Raw genomic sequence first — 27,722 nt, forward strand, 5'->3', positions numbered from 1 at the left:
TGGGTCAAATGAGAATGAAATCATCTTTATTTAATAAAGAAAAAGGAATTCTCAGGCACGATTTCTACATTACCTAGAGGAAACATAACTTATCTTGCCAGCTTGAGCTGTATCCACTCCTACTCTGCTCAGTGTGGCTGGAGATGAGAAAGCCATGATAGTAACACAGCCTAGGAGATACCAAGGTTCTGTCCACACCACAAGTTAAAGTTTTGAAGATCCGAGGAGACTAATCAAGATACCATCCTAAGTCTGCCTTGGATGAAACTTTAATTCAGGGCTGGGATAAGGTGATGGGAGTTTTGAGCTCTAGAAGGCAGGAGAGTTCATGGAGAAGGAGAAATAAAAAAACTGAATTCACCTAGCCTATCAGATAGACTCCTACTGTTGTATCCAGCCTATTGGTAGTGATGCTATCAGCTAGGAGTGCCTCAGGCACTCACCTGTTTCATATTATTTATAGCAAGACCCCAAAACATTTTCTTCACTGGGGTCAAGATTGTGGCTGGATCAGTCCGTGTGGTTCTAAATAAGATCACAGAACTCATCTCAGAAAAAACAAAAACAAAAACAAAAAACAGGGAGATTTGAGAAACAAGATTTAATACTGAAATGTTCTAGAGTTTACACAGCATGCTCAAAACCACACAACAAGGTTTGTATTCGATTTTACATTTCTACTTCTGTATACCCTAGAGCATGAGCACTACCAAAAACTATGTTTTATTCATCACCATACTGTTGATCTCGTTTACTTATTTCTCACTGTACCCAACTCCTTTCCCTCTGGCAATCACTATTCTGTTCCATGTATCTACATGTTTTTTCCTTTGGTTTGGATTGTTCACTTATTTTGCTCATTTGTTTTTTACATTCCATATATGAGTTATTTCCCTTTACATAATATCTTCAAGGCCAGTCTCTGTTGTCACAAATGTTAAGATACCATCTTTTAAAGGCTTAGTGGTATTCCATGTGTGTCTATACACACACACACACACACACACACACACACACACACATATATATATATATATATATATATTGCATCTTCTTTACCTATCAAATCACTGATGTGGCTGATGCTGCTGCTAAGTCACTTCAGTTGTGTCTGACTCTGTGCGACCCCATAGATGGCAGCCCACCAGGCTCCACCGCCCCTGGGATTCTCCAGGAAAGAACACTGGAGTGGGTTGCCATTTCCTTCTCCAGTGCATAAAAATGAAAAGTGAAAGTGAAGTCGCTCAGTCATGTCTGACTCCTAGCGACCCCATGGACTGCAGCCCACCAGGCTCCTCCATCCATAGGATTTGCCAGTCAAGAGTACTGGAGTGGGTTGCCACTGCCTTCTCCAATCACTAATGGGTACTTAGGTATTTCCATGTATTGGCTATTGTAAATAATGTCATGATTAATATAGGGGAGCATATATCTATCTTTCTAGTAAAGCATTTTCATACTCTTTGGATAAATACCCCCAAATTGGATAGGTGGATCATATGACAGTTTTATTCTTAATTTTTAAGAAATTTCCATTCTGAGGGGAGAAGCCAAGATGGCGGAGGAGTAGGACGGGGAGAACACTTTCTCCCCCACAAATTCATCAAAAGAGCATTTAAACGTCGAGTAAATTCCACAAAACAACGTCTGAATGCCAGCAGAGGACATCAGGCACCCAGAAAAGCAACCCAACTCTTCGAAAGGAGGTAGGAAAAAATATTAAAGACAAAAAAAAAGAGACAAAAGAGGGAGGGATGGAGCTCCATCCCGGGAAGGGAATCTTAAAAAGAGAGAAGTTTCCAAACACCAGGAAACCTTCTCACTGCCGAATCTGTGCCGAGCTTTGGAAGCACAGAGGGCAACATAACAGGGAGAAAAAATAAATTAACAATTAAAACTCGCAGATTGAGAGCCCTACGGTAACTCCCCCAGCGGAGAAGCAGCACAGACGCCTGCATCCGCCATTAGCAAGCGGGGGCTGGGCAGAGAGGCGCGGCGCGGGCTGCATCGCTTAGAGTAAGAATCTGGCCTGAATACCCTGAGCGCTATCTGAGCGAAATAATTTGGGCTAGCAAACCAGACTGTGGGATATCTACCACGCGAAAAGCCAGTCCTAACCTAAGACCTCCAGGCCCGCACATGGAACAAACGACTGAACAGAGATAGCCGGCTGCAGACCTTCCCCCTCCGGTGACAGGCAGCCAGAGCCAGAAGGGGGCAATCGCAGCCCCAGAGAGACATTATCTATAAAACTGTAAGCAGGCTTCTTTGCTAACTAAAACTTCTTGGGGGTCTGGACGGTCAACATCTGCCTGAGAAGGTGCGCCGGTTTTACATCCAGATTCCCGAGTGGCGGGGAGGCATTAAGTCGCAGCATTGGCGCTCGCCAAACACCTCATCACCTGAGCTGCTCGGACCTGGGAAGAGCACAAAACGCAGGCCCAACTGAGTCTGCACCTCTGAGGACTACCCGAGTGCCTGAACCTGAGCGGCTTGGACCTGGGAGATGCATGCAACCCAGGGCCGGCCTCGGATTGTTCCCAGCGGAACAACCTAGAGCCCGAGCAGTGTGGGCAGGGTGGCTACATGCACCGTGAGCGGGGGCAGACCCAGGGTGGCTGAGGCACTGCAAGCCCACGCCAGTGTTATTTGTTTGCAGCATTCCTCCCTCCCTCCCCACAGCGCGACTGAACAAGTAAGCCTAAAAAAAAAAAAAAAAAAAACTGTCCTCCACCATCCCCTTTGTGTCAGGGCGGAAACCAGATACTGAAGAGACTAGCAAACAGAAGAAGATATAACAGAGGGAAACACTTGGAAGCTACAGACAATAGACCAAAACCCTGTGGTTACTCCGGACTACATAGGAAGGGGCCTATAGATCTTGAGAAATATAAATCTGACCAAGGAACTGGCCAAAAATGAACTGAACCCACAACAACACCAAGAAAGTCCTAGATATATTTTTATTATTTTTACGATCATTCTTTCTTTTTTTTTAATTAAAAAAAAAATTTTAAGTCCTCTATTGTTCCTTTAATTTTCACTTTTATAACCTTTTACTTTGCAAAAAAAAAAAAAAAAGACCCTATTTTTTCTTCTTCAGCAAACTTCATATATATATATTTTATAATTTTTTGACCTTGTTTTTTTTTTTTTTCTCTTCTTTTCTTTAACATTGTATTTTTGAAATTCCAAACTCTACTCTAGATTTTTAATTTTCGCTTTTTGGTATTTGTTATCAATTTTGTACCTATAGTTTTTTTTTTTTATATATAATTTCTGTGACTTCTTTTTTTGTTCTTCTCTGTTTCTTTCTCTTCTTCTTCTATATAACATTGTATATCTGAATAATATCAATTTTGTACCTGTATTTTCTTTATAATTTTTGTGACATTGTTTGTTTTTGTTTGTCTGTTTTCTCTCTTAATTTTTCTTCTTCTTCTTTTTTTTTTTTAACATTGTATGTTTGAAATTCCAAACTCTACTCTAGATTTTTAATTTTTGATTTTTGGTATTAGTTATCAATTTTGTACCTGTACTTTCTTTACAATTTTTGTGACCTTGTTTGTTTTTGTTCGTTTGTTTTTTCTCTCTTTCTTTTCCTTCTTCTTTTCTTTAACATCGTATTTTTGAAATTCCAAACTCTACTCTAGATTTTTAATTTTTGCTTTTATGTAATTGTTACCAATTTTGTACCTTTAAGAACCCAATCTTCAGGACCCATTTTTCACTAGGGAGCAAGAATACTGGCTTGACTGCTCTCTCTCCCTTTAGACTCTCCTTTTTCTCCACCAGGTCGCCTGTGTCTCCTCCGTAACCCCTCTACTCTACCCAACTCTGTGAATTTCTGTGTGTTCCAGACGGTGGAGAACACTTAGGGAACTGATTACTAGCTGGATCTGTCTCCCTCCTTTTCATTCCCCCCTTTTATCCTTCTGGCCACCTCTGTCACCTTCCTCCTCCTTCTCTTCTCTGTATAACTCCGTGAACATCTCTGAGTGGTCCAGTTGTGGAGGGCACATAAGGAAGTGACTACTGGCTAGCCCACTCTCTCCACTATTGATTCACCTCATCTCATTTGGGTCACCTCTAACTCCCTCCTCCCTCTTCTCTTCTCCATGTAACCCTGTGAACCTCTCTGAGTGACCCTCATCGTAGAGAAACTTTGCATCTTTAATGTAGATGTTTTATCAATGGTGCTGTTTAGAAGGAGAAGTTTTGAAACTACTGTAAAAATAAGACCAATAACCGGAAGCAGGAGACTTAAGTCCAAACCCTGACTCCAGGGAACTCCTGACTCCAAGGAACATTAATTGACAGGAGCTCATCAAATGCCTCCATACCGACACTGAAACCAAGCACCACACAAGGGTCAATAAGTTCCAGGGCAAGACATACCAAGCAAATTCTCCAGCAACAAAGGAACACAGCCCTGAGCTTCAAGATACAGGCTGCCCAAAGTCACCCCAAAACTATAGACATCTCATAACTCACTACTGGACATTACATTGCACTCCAGAGAGAAGAAATACAGCTCCACCAACCAGAACACCGACACAAGCTTCCCTAACCAGGAAACCTTGACAAGCCACCTGTACAAACCCACACACAGTGAGGAAACGCCACAATAAAGAGAACTCCACAAACTGCCAGAATACATAAAGGACACCCCAAACTCAGCAATTTAAACAAGATGAAGAGACAGAGGAATACTCAGCAGATAAAGGAACAGGATAAATGCCCACCAAACCAAACAAAAGAGGAAGAGATAGGGAATCTACCTGATAAAGAATTCCGAATAATGATACTGAAATTGATCCAAAATCTTGAAACTAAAATGGAATCACAGATAAATAGCCTGGAGACAAGGATTGAGAAGATGCAAGAAAGGTTTAACAAGGACCTAGAAGAAATAAAAAAGAGTCAATATATAATGAATAATGCAATAAATGAAATTAAAAACACTCTGGAGGCAACAAATAGTAGAATAACAGAGGCAGAAGATAGGATTAGTGAATTAGAAGATAGAATGGTAGATATAAATGAATCAGAGAGGATAAAAGAAAAACGAATTAAAAGAAATGACGACAATCTCAGAGACCTCCAGGACAATATTAAATGCTACAACATTCGAATCATAGGGGTTCCAGAAGAAGAAGACAAAAAGAAAGACCATGAAAAAAATACTTGAGGAGATAATAGTGGAAAACTTCCCTAAAATGGGGAAGGAAATAATCACCCAAGTCCAAGAAACCCAGAGAGTCCCAAACAGGATAAACCCAAGGAGAAACACCCCAAGACACATATTAATCAAATTAACAAAGATCAAACACAAAGAACAAATATTAAAAGCAGCAAGGGAAAAACAACACATAACACACAAGGGAATTCCCATAAGGATAACAGCTGATCTTTCAATAGAAACTCTTCAAGCCAGGAGGGAATGGCAAGACATACTTAAAATGATGAAAGAAAATAACCTACAGCCCAGATTATTGTACCCAGCAAGGATCTCATTCAAGTATGAAGGAGAAATCAAAAGCTTTTCAGACAAGCAAAAGCTGAGAGAATTCTGCACCACCAAACCAGCTCTCCAACAAATACTAAAGGATATTCTCTAGACAGGAAACACAAAAACAGTGTATAAACTCGAACCCAAAACAAAAAGTAAATGGCTAACGGGATCATACTTATCAGTAATTACCTTAAACGTAAATGGGTTGAATGCCCCAACCAAAAGACAAAGACTGGCTGAATGGATACAAAAACAAGACCCCTACATCTGTTGTCTACAAGAGACCCACCTCAAAACAGGGGACACATGCAGACTGAAAGTGAAGGGCTGGGAAAAGATTTTCCATGCAAATAGACACCAAAAGAAAGCAGGAGTAGAATACTCATATCAGATAAAATACACTTTAAAACAAAGGCTGTGAAAAGAGACAAAGAAGGTCACTACATAATGATCAAAGGATCAATCCAAGAAGAAGATATAACAATTATAAATATATATGCACTCAACACGGGACCACCACAGTACATAAGACAAATGCTAACAAGTATGAAAGGAGAAATTAACAATAACACAATAATAGTGGGAGAATTTAATACCTCACTTACACCTATGGATAGATCAACTAAACAGAAAATTAACAAGGAAACACAAACTTTAAACGATACAATAGACCAGTTAGACCTAATTGATATCTATAGGACATTTCATCCCAAAACAATGAATTTCATCTTTTTCTCAAGCGCACATGGAACCTTCTCCAGGATAGATCACATCCTGGGCCATAAAGCTAGCCTTGGTAAATTCAAAAAAATAGAAATCATCCCAAGCATTTTTTCTGACCACAATGCAGTAAGATTAGATCTCAATTACAGGAGAAAAACTATTAAAAATTCCAACATATGGAGGCTGAACAACACCCTGCTGAATAACCAACAAATCACAGAAGAAATCAAAAAAGAAATCAAAATTTGCATAGAAATGAATGAAAATGAAAACACAACAACCCAAAACCTGTGGGACACAGTAAAACCAGTCCTAAGGGGAAAGTTCATAGCAATACAGGCACACCTCAAGAAACAAGAAAAAAGTCAAATAAATAACCTAACTCTACACCTAAAGCAACTAGAAAAGGAAGAAATGAAGAACCCCAGGGTTAGTAGAAGGAAAGAAATCTTAAAAATTAGAGCAGAAATAAATGTAAAAGAAACAAAAGAGACCATAGCAAAAATCAACAAAGCCAAAAGCTGGTTCTTTGAAAGGATAAATAAAATGGACAAACCATTAGCCAGACTCATCAAGAAACAAAGGGAGAAAAATCAAATCAAGAAAATTAGAAACGAAAACGGAGAGATCACAACAGACAACACAGAAATACAAAGGATCATAAGAGACTACTATCAGCAATTATATGCCAATAAAATGGACAATGTGGAAGAAACTGACAAATTCTTAGAAAAGTACAACTTTCCAAAACTCGACCAGGAAGAAATAGAAAATCTTAACAGACACATCACAAGCACGGAAATTGAAACTGTAATCAAAAATCTTCCAGCAAACAAAAGCCCAGGTCCAGACGGCTTCACAGCTGAATTCTACCAAAAATTTAGAGAAGAGCTGACACCTATGCTGCTAAAACTCTTTCAAAAAATTGCAGAGGAAGGTAAACTTCCAAACTCATTCTATGAGGCCACCATCACCCTAATACCAAAACCTGACAAAGATCCCACAAGAAAAGAAAACTACAGGCCAATATCACTGATGAACATAGATGCAAAAATCCTTAACAAAATTCTAGCAATCAGAATCCAACAACACATTAAAAAGATCATACACCATGATCAAGTGGGCTTTATCCCAGGGATGCAAGGATTCTTCAATGTCCGCAAATCAATCAATGTAATACACCACATTAACAAATTGAAAAATAAAAACCATATGATTATCTCAATAGATGCAGAGAAAGCCTTTGACAAAATTCAACACCCATTTATGATAAAAACTCTCCAGAAAGCAGGAATAGAAGGAACATACCTCAACATAATAAAAGCTATATATGACAAACCCACAGCAAACATTATCCTCAATCGTGAAAAATTGAAAGCATTTCCTCTAAAGTCAGGAACAAGACAAGGGTGCCCACTTTCACCATTACTATTCAACATAGTTTTGGAAGTTTTGGCCACAGAAATCAGAGCAGAAAAAGAAATAAAAGGAATCCAAATTGGAAAAGAAGAAGTAAAACTCTCACTATTTGCAGATGACATGATCCCCTACATAGAAAACCCTAAAGATTCCACCAGAAAATTACTAGAAATAATCAATGACTATAGTAAAGTTGCAGGATATAAAATCAACACACAGAAATCCCTTGCATTCCTATACACTAATAATGAGAAAACAGAGAGAGAAATTAAGGAAACAATTCCATTCACCATTGCAACGGAAAGAATAAAATACTTAGGAATATATCTACCGAAAGAAACTAAAGACCTATATATAGAAAACTATAAAACACTGGTGAAAGAAATCAAAGAGGACACTAATAATGGAGAAATATACCATGTTCATGGATTGGAAGAATCAATATAGTGAAAATGAGTATACTACCCAAAGCAATTTATAGATTCAACACAATCCCTATCAAGCTACCAACAGTATTCTTCACAGAGCTAGAACAAATAATTTCACAATTTGTATGGAAAAACAGAAAACCTCGAATAGCCAAAGTGATCTTGAGAAAGAAGAATGGAACTGGAGGAATCAACCTACCTGACTTCAGGCTCTACTACAAAGCCACAGTTATCAAGACAGTATGGTACTGGCACAAAGACAGAAATATAGATCAATGGAATAAAATAGAAAGCCCAGAGATAAATCCACGCACATATGGACACCTTATCTTTGACAAAGGAGGCAAGAATATACAATAGATTAAAGACAATCTCTTTAACAAGTGGTGCTGGGAAATCTGGTCAACCACTTGTAAAAGAATGAAACTAGACCACTTTCTAACACCATACACAAAAATAAACTCAAAATGGATTAAAGATCTAAACGTAAGACCAGAAACTATAAAACTCCTAGAGGAGAACATAGGCAAAACACTCTCTGAAATACATCACAGCAGGATCCTCTATGACCCACCTCCCAGAATATTGGAAATAAAAGCAAAAATAAACAAATGGGACCTAATTAACCTTAAAAGCTTCTGCACAACAAAGGAAACTATTAGCAAGGTGAAAAGACAGCCTTCAGAATGGGAGAAAATAATTGCAAATGAAGCAACGGACAAACAACTAATCTCAAAAATATACAAGCAACTCCTACAGCTCAACTCCAGAAAAATAAATGACCCAATCAAAAAATGGGCCAAAGATCTAAATAGACATTTCTCCAAAGAAGACATACAGATGGCTAACAAACACATGAAAAGATGCTCAACATCACTCATTATCAGAGAAATGCAAATCAAAACCACTATGAGGTACCATTTCACACCAGCCAGAATGGCTGCGATCCAAAAGTCTACAAATAATAAATGCTGGAGAGGGTGTGGAGAAAAGGGAACCCTCTTACACTGTTGGTGGGAATGCAAACTAGTACAGCCACGATGGAGAACAGTGTGGAGATTCCTTAAAAAACTGGAAATAGAACTGCCTTATGATCCAGCAATCCCACTGCTGGGCATACACACTGAGGAAACCAGAAGGGAAAAAGACACGTGTACCCCAATGTTCATCACAGCACTGTTTGTAATAGCCAGGACATGGAAGCAACCTAGATGTCCATCAGCAGATGAATGGATAAGAAAGCAGTGGTACATATACACAATGGAGTATTACTCAGCCATTAAAAAGAATACATTTGAATCAGTTCTAATGAGGTGGATGAAACTGGAGCCTATTATACAGAGTGAAGTAAGCCAGAAGGAAAAACATAAATACAGTATACTAACGCATATATATGGAATTTAGAAAGATGGTAATGATAACCCTGTATACGAGACAGCAAAAGAGACACTGATGTATAGAACAGTCTTATGGACTCTGTGGGAGAGGGAGAGGGTGGGAAAATTTTGGAGAGTGACATTGAAACATGTAGAATATCATGTAAGAAACGAGTTGCCAGTCCAGGTTCAATGCGCGATACTGGATGCTTGGGGCTGGTGCATTGGGACAAACCAGAGGGATGGTGTGGGGAGGGAGGAGGGAGGAGGGTTCAGGATGGGGAACACATGTATGCCTGTGGCGGAATAATTTTGATATTTGGCAAAACTAATACAGTTATATAAAGTTTAAAAATAAAATTAAATTTAAAAAATTAAATTAAATTAAAAAAAAAAAAAAAAAAAAGAAATTTCCATTCTGTTTCCCATAGTGGCTACATTAAAGTATATGAGGGTTCTCTTTTCTCCACATCCAATCCAACACTCATTACTTCTTGCTATTTTAATAATAGTGATCCTATTGGGTATAAGGAGATTGCTCACTGAGTTTTTGATTTGCATTTCCCTAATAGTCAAGTGGGCATTAGGAAGCGATGCTAACCCTAACCCTACATATGGACATCACCAGATGGTCAACACTGAAATCAGATTGATTATATTCTCTGCAGCCAAAGATGGAGAAGCTCTATACAGTCAGCAAAAACAAGACCAGGAGCTGACTGTGGCTCAGATCATAAACCTGTTATTGCCAAATTCAGACTTAAATTGAAGAAAGTAGGGAAAACCACTAGACCATTCAGGTATGACCTAAATCAAATCCCTTATGATTATACAGTTGAAGTGAGAAGTAGATTTAAGGGACTACATTTGACAGACAGAGTGCCTGATGAACTATGGAATGAGGTTCATGACATTGTACAGGAGACAGGGATCAAGACCATTCCCATGGAAAAGAAATGCAAAACAAAACGGCTGTCTGAGGAGGCCTTACAAATAGCTGTGAAAAGAAGAAAAGTGAAAAGCAAAGGAGAAAAGGAAAGATATAAGCACCTGAATGCAGAGTTCCAAATAGCAAGGAGAGATAAGAAAGCCTTCCTCAGTGATCAGTGCAAAGAAATAGGGGAAAACCACAGAATGAGAAAGACTAGAGATCTCTTCAAGAAAATTAGAGATACCAAGGGAACATTTCATGCAAAGATGGGCTCGATAAAGGACAGAAATGGTATGGACCTAACAGAAGTAGAAATATTAAGAAGAGATGGCAAGAATACACAGAAGAACTGTACAAAAAAGATCTTCATGACCCAGATAATCACGATGGTGTGATCACTCACCTAGAGCCAGATATCCTAGAATGTAAAGTCAAATGGGCCTTAGAAAGCATCACTATGAACAAAGTTAGTGGAGATGATGAAATTCCAGCTGAGCTATTTCAAATCCTGAAAGATGATGCTGTGAAATTACTGCACTCAATATGCCAGCAAACTTGGAAAACTCAGCAGTGGCCACAGGACTGGAAAAGGTCAGTTTTCATTCCAATCCCAAAGAAAGGCAATGCCAAAGAATGCTCAAACTACTGTACAATTTTGCTCATTTCTCACGCTAGTAAGGTTATTCTCAAAATCCTTCAGTCTAGGGTTCACTTGTTTGTGAACCGAGAACTTCCAGATGTACAAGCTAGGTTTTGCAGAGGCAGAGGAACCAGAAGTCAATTGCCAACATTTGTTGGATCATAGAGAAAGCAAGGGAGTTCCAGACAAACATCAACTTCTGCTTCTTTGGCTACACTAAAGTCTTTGTGTGGATCACAACAAATGGAAAATTCTTAAAGAGTTAGGAGTAGCAGATCACTTTGCCTGTCTCCTGAGAAACCTGTATGTGGGTCAAGAAGCAAGTAGGACCAAACATGTAAAACTGTTTCAGAATTGGGAAAGGAATATATCAAGGCTGTATATTGTCATCCCTCTCATTAAACTTATATGCAGAGTACATCATGCAAAATGCTGGTCTGGATGAATCACAAGCTTGAATCAAGATTGCCAGGAGAAATATCAACAACCTCAGATATGCAGTCACCACTCTAATGGCAGAAGGTGAAGAGGAACTAAAGAGCCTCTTGATGAAGGTAAAAGAGGAGCATGAAAAAGCTCGCTTAAAATTCAATATTAAAATCTAGAATCTTGGCATCCAGCACCATCAGTTCACAGCAAATAGAAGGGGAAGTGGAAACACTGACAATTTTTCTTTTCTTGAGTTCTAAATTCACTGCAGACATGAAGTGAAGGACAAGGAAGCCCAACATACTTCAGTTCATGGTGTCTCAAAGAGTTGAGCACAACTTAGCGACTGAACAACAACAACACAAATTGTCTTTTAATTGCTCCTTTGTCATAAGTTAATTAATTTGCTCCTTTGTCATAAATTAATACACACATATCATATATATACATATATGTCACTAATTAATTATGTGTGTATTCATCTATCTGGAGAAGGAAATGGCAACCCACTTCAGTATTCTTGCCTGGAGAATCCCCATGGACAGAGGAGCCTGGCAGGCTACAGTCCATGGGGTCACAAGAGTCAGACATGACTTAGCAACTAAACCACCACCACCACCATATTCATCTATGCATAATCAGTCATGTCAGACTCTTTTTTAACCCCATGGAATGTAGCCTGCCAGGCTCCTCTGCCCTTAGAACTGTCCAGGCAAGAATACTAGAGTGGGTTGCCATTTCTTACTCCAGGGGATCTTCCCAACCCAGGGATCAAACCTATGTCTCCTGGATTGGCAGGCAGGTTCTTTACCTCTAGCATCACCAGGGAAGCCCAGGACATATGCCACTTTTGACTTTGAAGAATATCACGAGGCTCTAGTAATCAAGACAGCATGGTATTTTCAGAAAAAATTGATACACATATCAATGTAAGAGAATAGAAAGCTCAGATGGGTTTCCCCAGGATTGTTTTAGCTATTAGAGGTCTTTTGTGCTTCCATATAAAGTTTAGAATTTTTTTGTGCTATTTCTGTGGGGAAAAAAAATCCTTGGGATTTTGATGGAAATTGCTTTGAATCTGTAGATTGCTTTACAAAATATGGACATTTTAAAAATGGTAATTCTTCCAATCATGAGCACATGATATATTTCCATTTTTGTATGACAAGTTTTTTTTTTTTTTTTTTTAAACAATGCCATATCAGTTTCAATATACAGGTCTTTCACATCCTAGGTTAAATTTATCTCTAAGTACTTTATTCTTTTTTAACAGTTGAAATGGAATTGTTTTCTTAATTACTCTTTCTGCTAGCTTATTATTAGTGTATAGAAATGCAACAGATTTTTGTATGTTGATTTTGTGTCTTGCAACTTTACCTTTTTTTATTTCTATTAAAATGTTGGTGGTGTCTTCAGGGTTTTCTATATGTACAGAATCACATCATTCTCAGTGACAGTTTTAGTTCATCTTTTCCAGTTTGGATGGCTTTTTAAATTTTCTTGCCTAATTGCTCTGGCAAGAGTTTCAAGCTCTGTTGTATAAGATGTTGAAACAGGGCATTCTTGTCTTATTCCTGATATTAGAGGGATATCTTTCAGTTTTTCACCACTGAGTATGATGTCAGCTCTGGATTTGTCATATATGGCCTTTATTATGTTGAAATATGACCCTTCTATACCCACTTGACTAAGAATTTTTTTTTTTATCATCAATGGGCACTGATTCTTATCAAATGCTTTTTTGCATCTATTTAGATTATCATTTTTTATCCTTCATTTTATTAATGTGGTGCACCACATTGATCGATTTTCAGATATAAGAAAAATTCTTGCATCTCCAAATTAAATCCTACTTGATCATGGCATATGATCCCCTTGATGGGATTCTGTACTTAGCATTCTAATATTTTGTTCAGGATTTTTGGATGTATGTTCATGAGAGATATTGGTCTTTTGTTTAATTTTTGTGTGTTGCTCTTTCTGTTTTTTGTATCAAGGTAATGTTGGCCTCATAAAGTGAGTTAGAAAGCTTTTCCTCCACTTCAATTTATTGGAGAAGATTGAATAGGTATTAAATAATTGAATGTTTGGGAGAATTCAGCAGTGATGCCACGTGGTCCTGGACTGTTGTTTGGGCATAGCATTTTGATAATGGTTTTAATCTCTATGGTGGTGGTTTTAGTTGCTAAGTCGTGTTCAATTCTTGTGATGTCATGGACTGTAGCCTACCAGGCTCCTCTGTCCATGGGATTTCCCAGGCAAGCATACTGGAGTGGGTAGCCTATCCCTTCTCTAGGGGATCTTCCCAACCAAGAAATCAAACCCAGGTCTCCTGCATTGCAGTCAGATTCTTTACCCGCTGAGCTACAAATTAATTCCTCATAATCTCTGTACAAGTAACCAATCTCTTCAGCTTTTCTATTGCTTCATGATCAGTCTTGGAAGTTTGCATGATTCTAAAAATTCATCCATTTCTTCCAGAAATAGTCTTCCAAAAATTTGTCCAACTTGGTATTTAGCTGTTCATAATATTCCCTGATGATCCTTTGTATTTCTGTGGTATCTATTATTATTTCCCCTTTTACATCTCTAATTTTATTTATCAGAGCCTTCTGTCTCTTTATATAGTTGCTGCTGCTGCTGGTAAGTCTCTTCAGTCGTGTCTGACTCTGTGCGACCCCATAGACGGCAGTCCATCAGGCTCCCCCATCCCTGGGATTCTCCAGGCAAGAGTACTGGAGTGGGGTGCCATTGCCTTCTCCCTTTATATAGTTAAAGGTATTCATTTCCAAGGCCAGCTCCTAGTTCACTGATCTTTTCTATTGTATTTTTAGTCTCTATTTCATTTATTTCTGCTCTGTTCTTTATTGCTCCCTTCTTTATACAGACTTTGGTCTGTGTGTTCTTTTTTTAGCTCATTTAGGTGTAAGCATAGACTTCCCTGGTGGCTCAGATGGTAAAGCATCTGCCTACAATGTGGGAGACCCAGGTTCCATCCCTGGGTTGGGAAGATCCTCTGGAGAAGGAAATGGCAACCCACTACAGTACTCTTGCCTGGAAAATCCCAGGGATGGAGGAGCTTTGTAGGCTAAAAAAGTCCATGGGGGTCACAAAGAGTCAGACACGACTGAGCAACTTCACTTTCACTTTCACTTTAGATTATTTCTTTGAGTTTTTTTGTTTCTTTGTTAGGCCTTTATTGCTATAAGTGTGCTTTTTAGTACCATTTCTGCTCCACCCCAAAGATTTGAGTGCATTGTATTTTCATTTTCATTTGCTTTTAGCTAATTTTTGTTTTTTTTTTAATATTTTTTTATTTTATTTATATTTTATTTAAATTTTTAATTTAAATTTTATTTACATTTATTTAATTAGAGGATAATTACTTTACAATATTGTATTGGTTTTGCCATACATCAACATAAATCCACCACAGGTATACACATGTTCCCCATCCTGAACTCCCCTCCCACGTCCCTCCCCGTACCATCCCTCTGGGTCATCCCAGTGCACCAGCCCCAAGCATCCTGTATCCTGCATCAAAGCTGGACTGGTGATTCATTTTTTATATGATATTATACATGTTTCAGTGCTGTCTAATTTTTGATTCCCCATTGATTTCTTTGTTCAGTGGGCATGTTGTTCACTTTCCACATATATGAAATTTTCCAGCTTTCTTCCCATAGTTGACTTCTAGTTTTTTATCATTGTATTCAGAAAGATGATTGATATGCTTTAAATCTTATTAAATTTACTCAGATTTGCTTTGTGTCCAAGCATATGCTCAATCCTTGAAAAAGTTTCATGTGCACTTGAACAGAATGTATATTGTGCTGCATTTAAATGGAATGTTCTGTATAAATCTATCATATTCATCCTGCCTAATGCCTCATTTAAGCCCACTGTTTCCTTGTTGACTTTCTATCTGGATAATCTATCCATTAATGAAACTAGGGTGTTAAAGTTTCTTACTACTATTGTGTTGCTGTCAATTCTCCTTTGGGGTCTCTTAATACTTGTTTTATATATTTTATTGCTCCTATATTAGGTTCATGAAGATTAATATCTATGTCTTCCTGATGAATTGTCCTTTTTACCATTATGTACTGTCCACATGTGTCTCTTATTCATTTTTTGGCTTGAAGTATATTTTGTCTGATATAAGTATGGCTACATCCATATTTTCTTGGCTGTCACTGACTTTAAGTATCATCTTCTATGTCTTCAGTTTGAGCCTATGTTGTCCTTTAGAGCTGAGGTGAGTCTCCTGCAGGAGCACATAGTTAAGTCTTGTTTTTAATCCATCTAGCCACTCTGTTTTTGGGGTGAATTCAATCCATTTACATTTAGGAAGATTATTGGTAAATAAAGACTTAATATTGCCACTTTATCTTTCGCTTTCTGGTTGTTCTATACATGCATTGTCCTTTTTTCCTCATGTTTCTGTTTGCCATTTTTGGTTTGCTGGTTCTCTTAAATGTTCTTCTCAGTTTTCTCTATTTTATATTTTGTTCCTCCACTTTAGATTTATGTTTTGTGATTATTATAAAATTTGTATATAATATCTCACAGGAAATAGTTTATTCTGTTGATAACATTTTATCAATAATTACCTATGTGAATTTCATCTTTTTCATTTTGTGTTTTTGTTGTCTTCAATTATCTGTGTGTTATCTTGTGAGTTCATTAGCTAAATGTGGTGCTCATAGATATTTTTCTGTTTTATTTCCCCCTTTCACCTTTATGTTATAATAAATTTTTAGAAGCCTATTCTGATATAAAGTTGCAATTCCCCAATCCTGTTTATATTTATCATCTTGCTCAATTTACAATGCTTTTTAGTGCATTCTTCATCTTGTTTATTGAATTCCTAAGGTCTAGAATTTCTGTCTGATTCTTTTTTAGAGACTTGATCTTTTTATAAGTATTTTTCCTGTTCACTAATTTTATTCCTGAACTCATTAAAGTACCTCTGAATTTTCTTGTAGCTTGTTGAGTTTCTTCTTGACAGGGGTTTGAATTCTCTGTCAGTTAGATCACTGTATTCTGTGACTTTAAGTTTGGCTTCTGAAGAATTGTCATTTTCTTTCTGTGATAATGTTATTCTGGGTCTTCATAGTGCTTGATGTGTTGTACTTCTGTACATTTCAGGCATGAACCACCTTTCTGCTTGATGCTAAAAATTCAACAGATTAGAAATTAGAGGACTTTCTTTTATTCTCAACTAAGTGGAGATATAGCATTTTATTTGTTCCTTTCTCTAACCTGAGCTGTCTGTGGTTATATAAAGAAATGGCACTTTTTACCCTACCCTGCTTCTGTCAGGTGTGGCTCTGTGCCTTCATTTTCACTTCTTGTGTCTCTGAGGTTGTTGGTGCCTTGTTGTTACCAATGTCACTGACATTGCTGTCTGGTGCACCAGGACGGTGGGTTCCTCCCTTGCATTCAGGATGGCATGACTTACAGTTACCACTGCCCTGGGGAAGCTGGGTTCATGCAGATGCCTCTCTTGTGTCATGCTGTAAGATTCACAGGCTCTACTACTGCAAGGATCAGATGCAGATTCACAGTCACAGGCACCTCAGAAGTTGGAGGAACAGTGTTCCAGGCCCCACTGCTAAAGTTACCCAGTTGCCAGTAGCCACTGGTGTCTCTGTGATTGGGAGGCCAGAGTCTTGTGTTCCACCTCCCCTAACCCCGCAAGGTTCTCTGGGGCTGAGGGTTCAGCTATCACAGGCAGATTCTTGAACTGCAAACACTGCCTCCATCGTTCCCTCAGTTTCACCTTATTGATGCATTTCGGTCTACCACTTTTAGATGTACAAATTTGTAAATTATCTACCATCTTTATGTGATGGACAGAGACACTTGTGTTTCACTGGTTATGTTTTACTGATTGTAGATTGACAGGGAGAGCAAGGGCAGCTTTGCACTCCACCATGTTGCTGACATCACTCTCCATCTTATCTATTTTCTGAATTAGCACAGTACATGTGAGAATCAATACCTTGGCATCACAAAGTACTTGATAGTAGAACTAATTTCTGAAATCCTTCCAGTAACAGAGCATTCCTTTAAGGGATTTCTGCTTTCTGTTTCCTTGCCTGGAACTTGAACTGGGAATTAAAGCAGTTCAAGTCCTGAGTTCAATATTTCCTTCTCCAAGTTCTCCTATACTCTTAGAAGTAACCCACGAAAACATTATATTTCTTTTACTAAAAAGCTCTAAGGTATCAAATACTTTGGTACTGAGAATCTTGCTTTCTAAAGGTGTATATCTATAGTTATCTAAAAGTAATAATTTAAGTTTAATTTAATTGTAGATTTGCCACAGCATGCTGTGAAATATTGCTGTCTCTTTTAGCTACCACCCCCACACATGCACACTAGAGTCATTAATGCCTTTAAATTTAATCAGAACACAGAACCAATTTCAGATGTCCAGCTCTAGAGTTATATTCCTTTGAAACCACTTCTGAAACCAGTGATTGCAGAAGTGAGCATTCAGTCATAGAACCAGGACTACTATGATTTAGGGATTATGAATTTATTATAGAAATTAGATCTTACACATTTGAGAGAACAGCTTGGAATGGAAGATTTGAAAGCAGTTGTGGTTTTCAAAATAACCACCAACCAGTTATTCAAAGAACATCTAATTGCTGAAGAGAGACTGCAAAGTTTGAGTTTGTGATGAAGTTTTTGCAGATCTGTCATATCTCTGGCTCTGCAGCCAAATGTCTGTTGATACACTTGAGGTCACTTTCGATCATCAGGAACACTAGTTGGGAAGAAGTGCTGAACAGAGCAGAATATAGTGAAGTCAAGCTAAAATTCATCGCACACTTGCATCTATCTGTCAACTCATCGAATATCAAGACCTTCAGAGGGCAATTATTGTCACTTCACTTCCACCTGTTAAATCACATACAATTTCTCTTTTAACAAGAGGTAAAGTGATTCTAGATATCTTTTTAATAAAGTTGATACAGAACACAGCACAAACATGTAGCTGGTAGTAACCAAGAGGATTGCATTCCAAACATGACCCACAACTTTTCTCTGCCAATCATTTATTTGAATAAAACCATGCTCCTTTGTTTTCATGTTGTCTATTTCTGCTTTGTTGGCTGACTTCTGTTACCATGGCAGAATTGAGTGGTTGTCATAGAGGCTATGTGACTTGAGAGCCAAAAATGTTTACATACTCTCTTCTTCTTTACAGACATTAGAGACTCCTTGTCTAGATTAGTAGACAATTAGCATAAAAATAGGTATACTGAAAGAAAAAGTTGATGCAATGAGATGTTATCATTGTAATCAATGGTACAATTCTAAGTGGAAAATCAGGTTCAATCTCTTATATATCTATAGAAATTTTAACATTCATTACTAACCTGACAAGTAAAATGAAACATCAAATATATATTTTTAATTAATGAATATTTTAAATATAGATTACTCAAAAACTAAAATTTACTTAATTAAAATGATTACAACTAAATTCCTTGGTTTCTAAAATTGGGGGTGAATTTTAGGAAAAGAAAACAGGAAAATGATGAAAAGAGTTTAGAGATATCTAGGTCATTATCAAACAAAATACATGAAATGATGTTTCAAAAATTTGTAAATTTTATGAACAAACAGAAACAGTCACAAAGTATCTGGATTTCTGAATCTTAATATATTTTTTAAATTTTGTGTTATTCACGGGCACCTCTCCAGCCCCAAGACAAACATCTCTGTCACCCTTCAAAAGTGATAGAAGTGGCACAATTTATCAAAGGACACTTTTTGTCCTTATTTCTCAGACTATAGATAAAAGGGTTCAGCAGGGTGTAACCACTGTATACATAACTGAAACTATTTTACTGACCTTGGTACTTAGGGTTATTCCAGAACTTATCTACATCTCAAGTCTTGTACCATAGAACAAGGAAACAATAGAGATGTGAGATCCACAGGTGAAAAATACCTTATACTTGCCTCTAACTGATGAAACTCTCAGAAGAGATAAAAGAATCTTAGAGTAAGAGAAAAGGATACTAGTGAATGAAATAAAACTCACCAAGATGCAAAATACAGCATTAGGTGATTTTAAAAATTGTCAGAACAGGTATGTTGAAGCACCTGATTGCTTTCTCTGAAAAAGTGGGGGATTACCATGTCAGCACAGAAGGAGAGCCGCAATACAAGTAAACTATTTAACAAAGAGTCCAGAATGCTTAATAACCAACATACCAGAAGCAGGAGACCACAGAGCTGGGGGATCATGATGACTGTGTAATCCAAGGGCTGACAGATGGCTACAAACAAGTCATGGGCCATTGCATTCAGGAGAAAGTAATCCAAAGCTACAAAGAGCACAAAAAAGTGTAACTCGCAGAGGCAGCCTTCATAGGTTTGGCTTTGCTCTTTATCTGGATGTTCCACAGCATCTTTGAGATGGACATGGAGATGAAACAGATATCTACAAACAATAGGTTGGAGAGGAAGAAATACATGGGTGTGTGAAGGTGGGAGTCAATGACAATGGTCAGGATAGTGAGAAGGTTCCCAAAGAAGGTGATCAGTTACAAGAACAGGAACAGCCCAAAAAGGAGAGGCTTCAGTTCTGTCTCTTCTAAGAATCCAAGCAGAAAAAAAATTCTGCAACCTGTGTATGGTTTCCTGGTTCCATGTTGCTTATGAGATTTCCAGTGACTCAGATGGTAAAGAATCTGCCTGTGATGCAGGAAACCTGGGTTCAATCCCTGGATAAGGAAGATTCCCTAGAAATGGTAATGGCTACCCACTCCAATATTCTTTCCTGGAGAATCCCATGGACAGAGGAGCCAGGCCAGGCTATAGTCCATGGGGTTGCAAAAAGTAGGACATGACTGAGCAATCAACATACATGTTCAGAAGAATATAATTGGCCCACCTTAGGAGTTCGTCAAGGCAGTATATTGTCACCCTGTTTATTTAACTTATATGCAGAGTACATCATGAGAAACGCTGGACTGGAAGAAACACAAACTGGAATCAAGATTGCTGGGAGAAATATCAATAACCTCAGATATGCAGATGACACCACCCTTATGGCAGAAAGTGAAGAGGAACTCAAAAGCCTCTTGATGAAAGTGAAAGAGGAGAGTGAAAATGTTGGCTTAAAGCTCAACATTCAGAAAACGAAGATCATGGCATCCGGTCCCATCACTTCATGGGAAATAGATGGGGAAACAGTGGAAACAGTGTCAGACTTTATTTTTCTGGGTTCCAAAATCACTACAGATGGTGACTGCAGCCATGAAATTAAAAGACACTTACTCCTTGGAAGGAAAGTTATGACCAACCTAGATAGCATGTTCAAAAGCAGAGACATTACTTTGCCAACAAAAGTTCATCTAGTCAAGGCTATGGTTTTTCTTGTGGTATGTAAGGATGTGAGAGTTGGACTGTGAAGAAGGCTGAGCACCGAAGAATTGATGCTTTTGAACTGTGGTGTTGGAGAAGATTCTTGAGAGTCCCTTGGACTGCAAGGAGATCCAACCAGTCCATTCTGAAGGAGATCAGCCCTGGGATTTCTTTGGAAGGAATGATGCTAAAGCTGAAACTCCAGTACTTTGGCCACCTCATGCAAAGAGTTGACTCATTGGAAAAGACTCTGATGCTGGAAGGGATTGGGGGCAGGAGGAGAAGGGGACGACAGAGGATGAGATGGCTGGATGGCATCACTGACTCGATGGACATGAGTCTGAGTGAACTCCGGGAGCTGGTGATGGACAGGGAGACCTGGCATGCTGCAATTCATGGGGTCGCAAAGAGTCGGACACGACTGAGCAACTCATCTGACCTGATCTGATCTCCTGGGTACAGCCAACTGTGTGTCAGCATTGTACCTAATTTCATCATTTTCCCTAAACTGTCTTTCCTCCAAAAATTCTTACCCCAAAAAATCAAGAACCTGTCTTAGAAAGTCTCTTGATCATTAAACTTTTCTTATATTGTTTTCCCCACCGATTCCCCTAAAATTCACAAATGAAAATAGCCTATTATGCTCTTCCATATCCTCCAGCACCTATGAAGATGCGGTGGCTCACCCAAATAATGTCATGGAAACATCTGCCTTCTCCCATCCAATTACTTCCTTGAATGGTGGACAAAATTGGAAGCTGCCCCTAAAAGAGTAAGGAGATGGAACAACTCATGAAGCCTCTGTGAGATGATTGTGTTTTCTCATCCCCTTTGATGAGACAGACTTGAATATATTGAGGAAAAGCATTTGTAACTTTTTTGTGACTTATTAATATGAATTCCCATAGGGCCTCATTGAATGAAATATTCTTTGGTATTTTTTCTCTGATGGATGTGATTCTTACTTGTTAAAATATTAAAAGAAAGCAAATGCTTGTGCCATATTTTCCCCTTTAGGGTATACATGGGAGCTCGAGTCATGTCTCCTATCTCACTGGACTTCTCAGAGTAGCTTCCAAGATGCAGGATATCATTAAAGGTTGATTTATGTGGCTATGACATGAAATTTCTTCTTCTAAGAATTGAAGGCCACAATCAAACACCTTGAGTTGACACTATTGGAGCCTCACCCAAACGTATGAGGAAAGTCCTTGATCTCACCTGATCCAAGAGAGAATTACTGTGTGTATTTATCATGAGGGCCCTTTTAACTGACAGTGCACACTAATAAAAGGGAACACCATCCACTGAGCAGGTCCATGGTGTAACAGTCATTGTATGTTTGCCATGGAAAGTCTCATGGGGTCATCACATGTAAGTCAGTTCAGTCACTCAGTCGTGTCCGACTCTTTGTGACCCCATGAATCACAGCACGCCAGGCCTCCCTGTCCATCACCAACTCCTGGAGTTCACTCAGACTCAGGTCCATCGAGTTAGTGATGCCATACAACCATTTCATCCTCTGTCGTCCCCTTCTCCTCCTGCCCCCAATCCCTCCCAGCATCAGAGTCTTTTCCAATGAGTGAACTCTTCGCATGAGGTGGCCAAAGTACTGGAATTTCAGCTTTAGCATCATTCCTTCCAAAGAAATCGCAGGGCTGATCTCCTTCAGAATGGACTGGTTGGATTTCCTTGCAGTCCAAGGGACTCTCAAGAGTCTTCTCCAACACCACAGTTCAAAAGCATCAATTCTTCGGTGCTCAGCCTTCTTCACAGTCCAACTCTCACATCCGTACATGACCACAAGAAAAACCATAGCCTTGACTAGACGGACCTTTGTTGGCAAAGTAATGTATCTGTTTTTCAATATGCTATCTAGGTTGGTCATAACTTTCCTTCGAGAAATCTGTAGGCAGGTAGGAAGCAATAGTTAGAACTGGAGGTGGAACCACAGACTGGTTCCAAATAGGAAAAGGAGTACGTCAAGGCTGTATATTGTCACTCTGCTTATTTAACTTCTATGCAGAGTACATAATGAGAAATGCTGGACTGGAAGAAGCACAAGCTGGAATCAAGATTGCTGGGAGAAATATCAATAACCTCAGATATGCAGATAACACCACCCTTATGGCAGAAAGTGAAGAGGAACTCAAAAGCCTCTTGATGAAAGTGAAAGAGGAGAGTGAAAAAGTTGGCTTAAAGCTCAACATTCAGAAAATGAAGATCATGGCATCTGGTCTCATCACTTCATGGGAAATAGATGGGGAAACAGTGGAAACAGTGTCAGACTATATTTTTTGGGCTCCAGGATCACTGAAGATGGTGACTGCAGCCATGAAATTAAAAGACGCTTACTCCTTGGAAGGAAAGTCATCACATGTAAGTCCTGTAATTTCAGTAAGATGAGAGCAAGTGAACATTAGCAATCTATTATGCCACCGAGAAAGACTGAAGGTGAGAGGAGAAGGGGATGACAGGATGAGATGGTTAGATGACATCACCGACTCAAAGGACATGAGTTTTAGTAAATTCCAGGGGTTGGTGATAGACAGGGAGGCCTGGCATGCTGCAGTCCATGAGGTCACAAAAAGTTGGACACGACTGAGCAACTGAACTGAACTGATGCCACTGAGTCATCCATGAGGCTCACAGTTAATCATATGATATTCAAGGAATTATAATAATATTTTTAATAATAATAACATGAAAATCTCAGTCAATGACAAAGTCCAAGTTTGAAGTCAAGCAAAGGTGTTCATTTGGTAGAATATTGCCAACAACCCCCACCCACCCACCCAAATCACTGTGCTGTTTTTCTACACTGTAGTGGAAAATAAGTGATCAGTGTGAAAACATATCACAAAGGGAAGGAATTCAGTTGGGGATAACAAAAGAGGAGGAAAAACCTCTTTAAGAAGGGGCTATTTAGGACTGACCAGAGATCAAAAGTGATAATATAGGGTGATAACTAGTTGAAAGGGAAGAGGAAAGATGTACACATTGGGAAGAAGATCTGCTGGATCCTTTTTCCGTTTCTTCTCCTATTTTCTTCAGCACAGGTAAAAAAGACAAGGTAGAAACTTGTCAGTCTGACATGCTTGATTACAAAATTCCCTTGAAGCAAAAGGGAAGAATCCAAAATGTTTGATAGAGATAAGTGACTGTGATTAGTCTATAGTATTCAATGCCATTCCTTAACCCAGTCTGGGATTCACAGGTGGCTTAGTGGTAAAGAATCCACCTGCCAATACAGGAGACACAGGTTTGATCTGCGAGTTGAGAAGATCCCCTAGAGAAGGAAATGGCAACCCATTCCAGTATTCTTGCCTGGGAAATCCCATGGACACAAGTGCCTGGAAGGCTACAGTCCATGGGGTCAGAAAAGAGTCTAACACAGTTTAGTAACTAAACAATGACAACCCAGTCTACCTTGATAAAGAACTGATTCTTTCCTTTCCTTTTTATGCTAATAAAAGTCAAGGTATATTGTTAAGATTACATATCAGAGTGATCTGGTGTCTATAAACTTTTAAGTGAGGGAAATAGATTGTCATCTGAGAGTCAAATGGTATAATCAATAATTATAGTGTGATTATTGTAAATTCTATGTACCCTCACTCAACCAAAAGTGCACAATTTTTATTCCTCTATTCCTAACACAGTGCCTGTCACACTTGAGATATGTGCTGCAGACTGAATTGTGTCCCCTCAAAACTCATGTGTTCAAATTCAAGTCCCCAGTGTGACATCACTGTATTTGGAGATAGAGCTTCTAGGAGTTGATACAGGTGTTGGGAAAATTAAAATGGAGGGAGTCTTATTCAGGCTTCAGAAGCAGGAGAGCAGGTCTCTAACCTGGCTTCTGACCTCCTTGGACACTGCTCAGATTTCATGCCTGCCCACAAGCACCTCTAGTCAGTCAGGACTTTAGATAAGAAAGAGAGTGAGATGTGAAATTTTTGAGCCCCTGGAGAGCAGATCAACAGCTCAGGGTTTAATGAAATCTTATGACTCACAGAAAACAGAATTTCAAAATGGTTAAAGTAAAACCAGGGCTGCATTTTGTGCACAAACTGATGATGATATCAGTTTGCCACCTGGGATTATAAATGAGAACCTCCAAAACTACAATTATAAAACTCACCATGAAGTTGATGCACTGCCCAAGACCCTTTCCCTATTGGGGCTCCAGATTTCTTTTAATGAGTGACTTTTCTGTACCAGCTGAGCCACAGGGGAAACCCGAGGGACTTTCCAGTGCTGTTTAGTTCTGGATGTCAGATGACCCAATTTGGTGATGTATATGCTGTTGCTTGTCTCTATTGTTTCTATTTCTTTTCTTTAAATGACTGAATATTGAAATCAAATAATGTTCTTTTAAAATTGAAATTGTTTGCTTGTGTGTAAAGAGTGGCTTAGTTTGTTATCAAATCCTTTGAACCTAAAACAAAACTTTCAGCAAAACAACAGGTTAAATGAAGTCATAACTGTAGTGTCATAATTTAATACCCTTGGTGGCCTTATAAGAAGATAAAGTGCTTCCTCTTTCTCTTTGCTTCTCTCTCTCCATCTCCCTCTCTATCTCTCTCTCTGGGTGTGTGTGTGTGTGTGTGTGTGTGTGTGTGTGTGTGTGTGTTTCCACTCTCACGAAAAAGCCATTTGAAGGCACGGTGAGGAGGCAACCACGTGAAAGCCAGAAACAGTGCTCTCACCAAAACCCAACTGTTTTGGCACCTGATCTCAGACTCCCACCATCCAGAATGTGAGAAATAAGTTTCTGTTATTTAAGCTGCCCAATCTCTTGTATTTTGTTACAGCATCCCAAGCTGACTAATGCAATGTGTAGCACCCACTTGATGAATGACTGAGCAACATCCCTTAGACAAATTCCCCAAGTGTTCTTCAATTTCTGAGTAAGGTATATTTCCATATTCTGCCCTTAAATGAGGAGATCATATACAGTGTAAGGCAATAATATCCTGTGTGCCCTGATTCTGGTTCTGACCCCTGGGAGAAGTTTCTTTGTTTTCTCAGAGTTATACTTCAGGAAGAATTGTCTCCTATAGTAGAATGTCATCCATGTAAATCATCTCTCCCTGGCCAGTAAGGAGAGCTGAAGGCATGTGTACAGAGTTGGTTTTACCTAGAGTCCAAGTTTACACTTCCTCCAGACTTTAAGCTAATCCTTGAAAGATATGATATCTTCCATTATGTGCTAGAAATTGATATCAAGAGGAAACCAAAGCTACTCTAGTGTAAATTGTTTGAGACACAGGTAGACTGGCCACTCAGAGAAGACCTTTCAGGATGTATGTTGTTTTCACTTGTCACCCTTGAAACAAAGTCTTTCAAAACTATTTTTTTAAGCAACATCCTCACAAATATTTGCATAAAAGATGTATGATATCTCCATCTTCTCTGAAAAGTTCCTCATGCTTCATATTCAGTATATCCTAAGCCCCTTCTTTGGCACAGGCACCACTGATCTGATTCCAATCACCTTAACATTGGTTTTGACTATGTATAACTTCATAGAAATTGCTTCTATTATGGGAACTTTCTAGCATTATTCACTCATAATAGATTTTGGAATTCATTTAAATTGTCATTTGTATCTGTAGTTGGTTTATTTTTATTGCTTAGTAGATTTCATTGTATGAATATACTACAACTTTTTTATAATTATGTATCAGTGGATATTTCAGTTTTTCTTCCACTTTGTCTACTATGAATCAATTGTTATAATTGTTTGTGACTAAGTCTTTGTATGGACTCTTAATGAAAGTGAAAGAGGAGAGTGAAAAAGTTGGCTTAAAGCTCAACATTCAGAAAACTAAGAACATGGCATCTGGTCCTCTCACTTCATGGAAAATAGATGGGGAAACAGTGGAAACAGTGTCAGACTTTATTTTGGGGAGCTCCAAAATCACTGCAGATGGTGTAATTGCAGCCATGAAATTAAAAGTCGCTTATTCCTTGGAAAGAAAGTTATGCCCAACCTAGATAGCATATTAAAAAGCAGAGACATTACTTTGCCAACAAAGGTCCGACTAGTCAAGGCTATGGTTTTTCCAGTGGTCATGTATGGATGTGAGAGTTGGACTGTGAAGAAAGCTGAGTGCCGAAGAATTGATGCTTTTGAACTGTGGTGTTGGAGAAGACTCTTGAAAGTCCCTTGGACTGCAAGGAGATCCAACCAGCCCATTCTAAAGGAGATCAGTCCTGGGTGTTCATTGGAAGGACTGATACTAAGGCTGAAACTCCAGTACTTTGGCCACCTCATGTGAAGAGCTGACTCATTGGAAAAGACCCTGATGCTGGGAGGGATTGAGGGCAGGAGAAGAAGGGGACGACAGAGGATGAGATGGCTAGATGGCATCACCAACTCGATGCACATGAGTTTGGGTGAATTTCAGGAGTTGGTGATGGACAGGGAGGCCTGGCGTGCTGTGATTCATGGGGTTGCAAAGAGTCAGACACGACTGAGTGACTGAACTAAACTGAACTGATGCTTTCATTTACTTCAAATAAAAACCCAGGAGCAGAATTGCTGAGTCCTACTGTAAATATGTTGGCTTCCCAGGTGGCTCAGTGGTAAAGAATTCACCTGCCATTGGAGGAGATACAACAGACTTGAGTTCTTCTTGACCAAATTCTTCTTGATCCCTGGGTCAAGAAGATTCCCTGGAGAAGAAAATGGCAACCCTCTCCACTATTCTTGCCTGGAAAATTCCATGAAATCGGGAGCTTATAGGACTAAAGGCCATGGGGTTACAATGAGTGAAATATGAATGAATGACTAAACAGGCACACTACCCTGTAAATATATATATACTTTTACAAGAGATAATCAAGATTTTTCCAA

The 27,722-nt window shown here is 38.8% G+C and overlaps 1 protein-coding gene across 1 annotated transcript in view; it reads left to right on the forward strand.

Moving 5' to 3' along the window:
- The window catches only part of LOC139184054 (adhesion G protein-coupled receptor E2-like), a 1,114,856-nt gene that overhangs the window by 78,640 nt on the left and 1,008,494 nt on the right, over positions 1-27,722 (forward strand). The gene's annotated exons all lie outside the window — the stretch shown is intronic.

Source organism: Bos indicus, chromosome 7 (assembly GCF_029378745.1).
Source record: "Bos indicus isolate NIAB-ARS_2022 breed Sahiwal x Tharparkar chromosome 7, NIAB-ARS_B.indTharparkar_mat_pri_1.0, whole genome shotgun sequence".
Lineage (NCBI taxonomy): Eukaryota > Metazoa > Chordata > Mammalia > Artiodactyla > Bovidae > Bos > Bos indicus.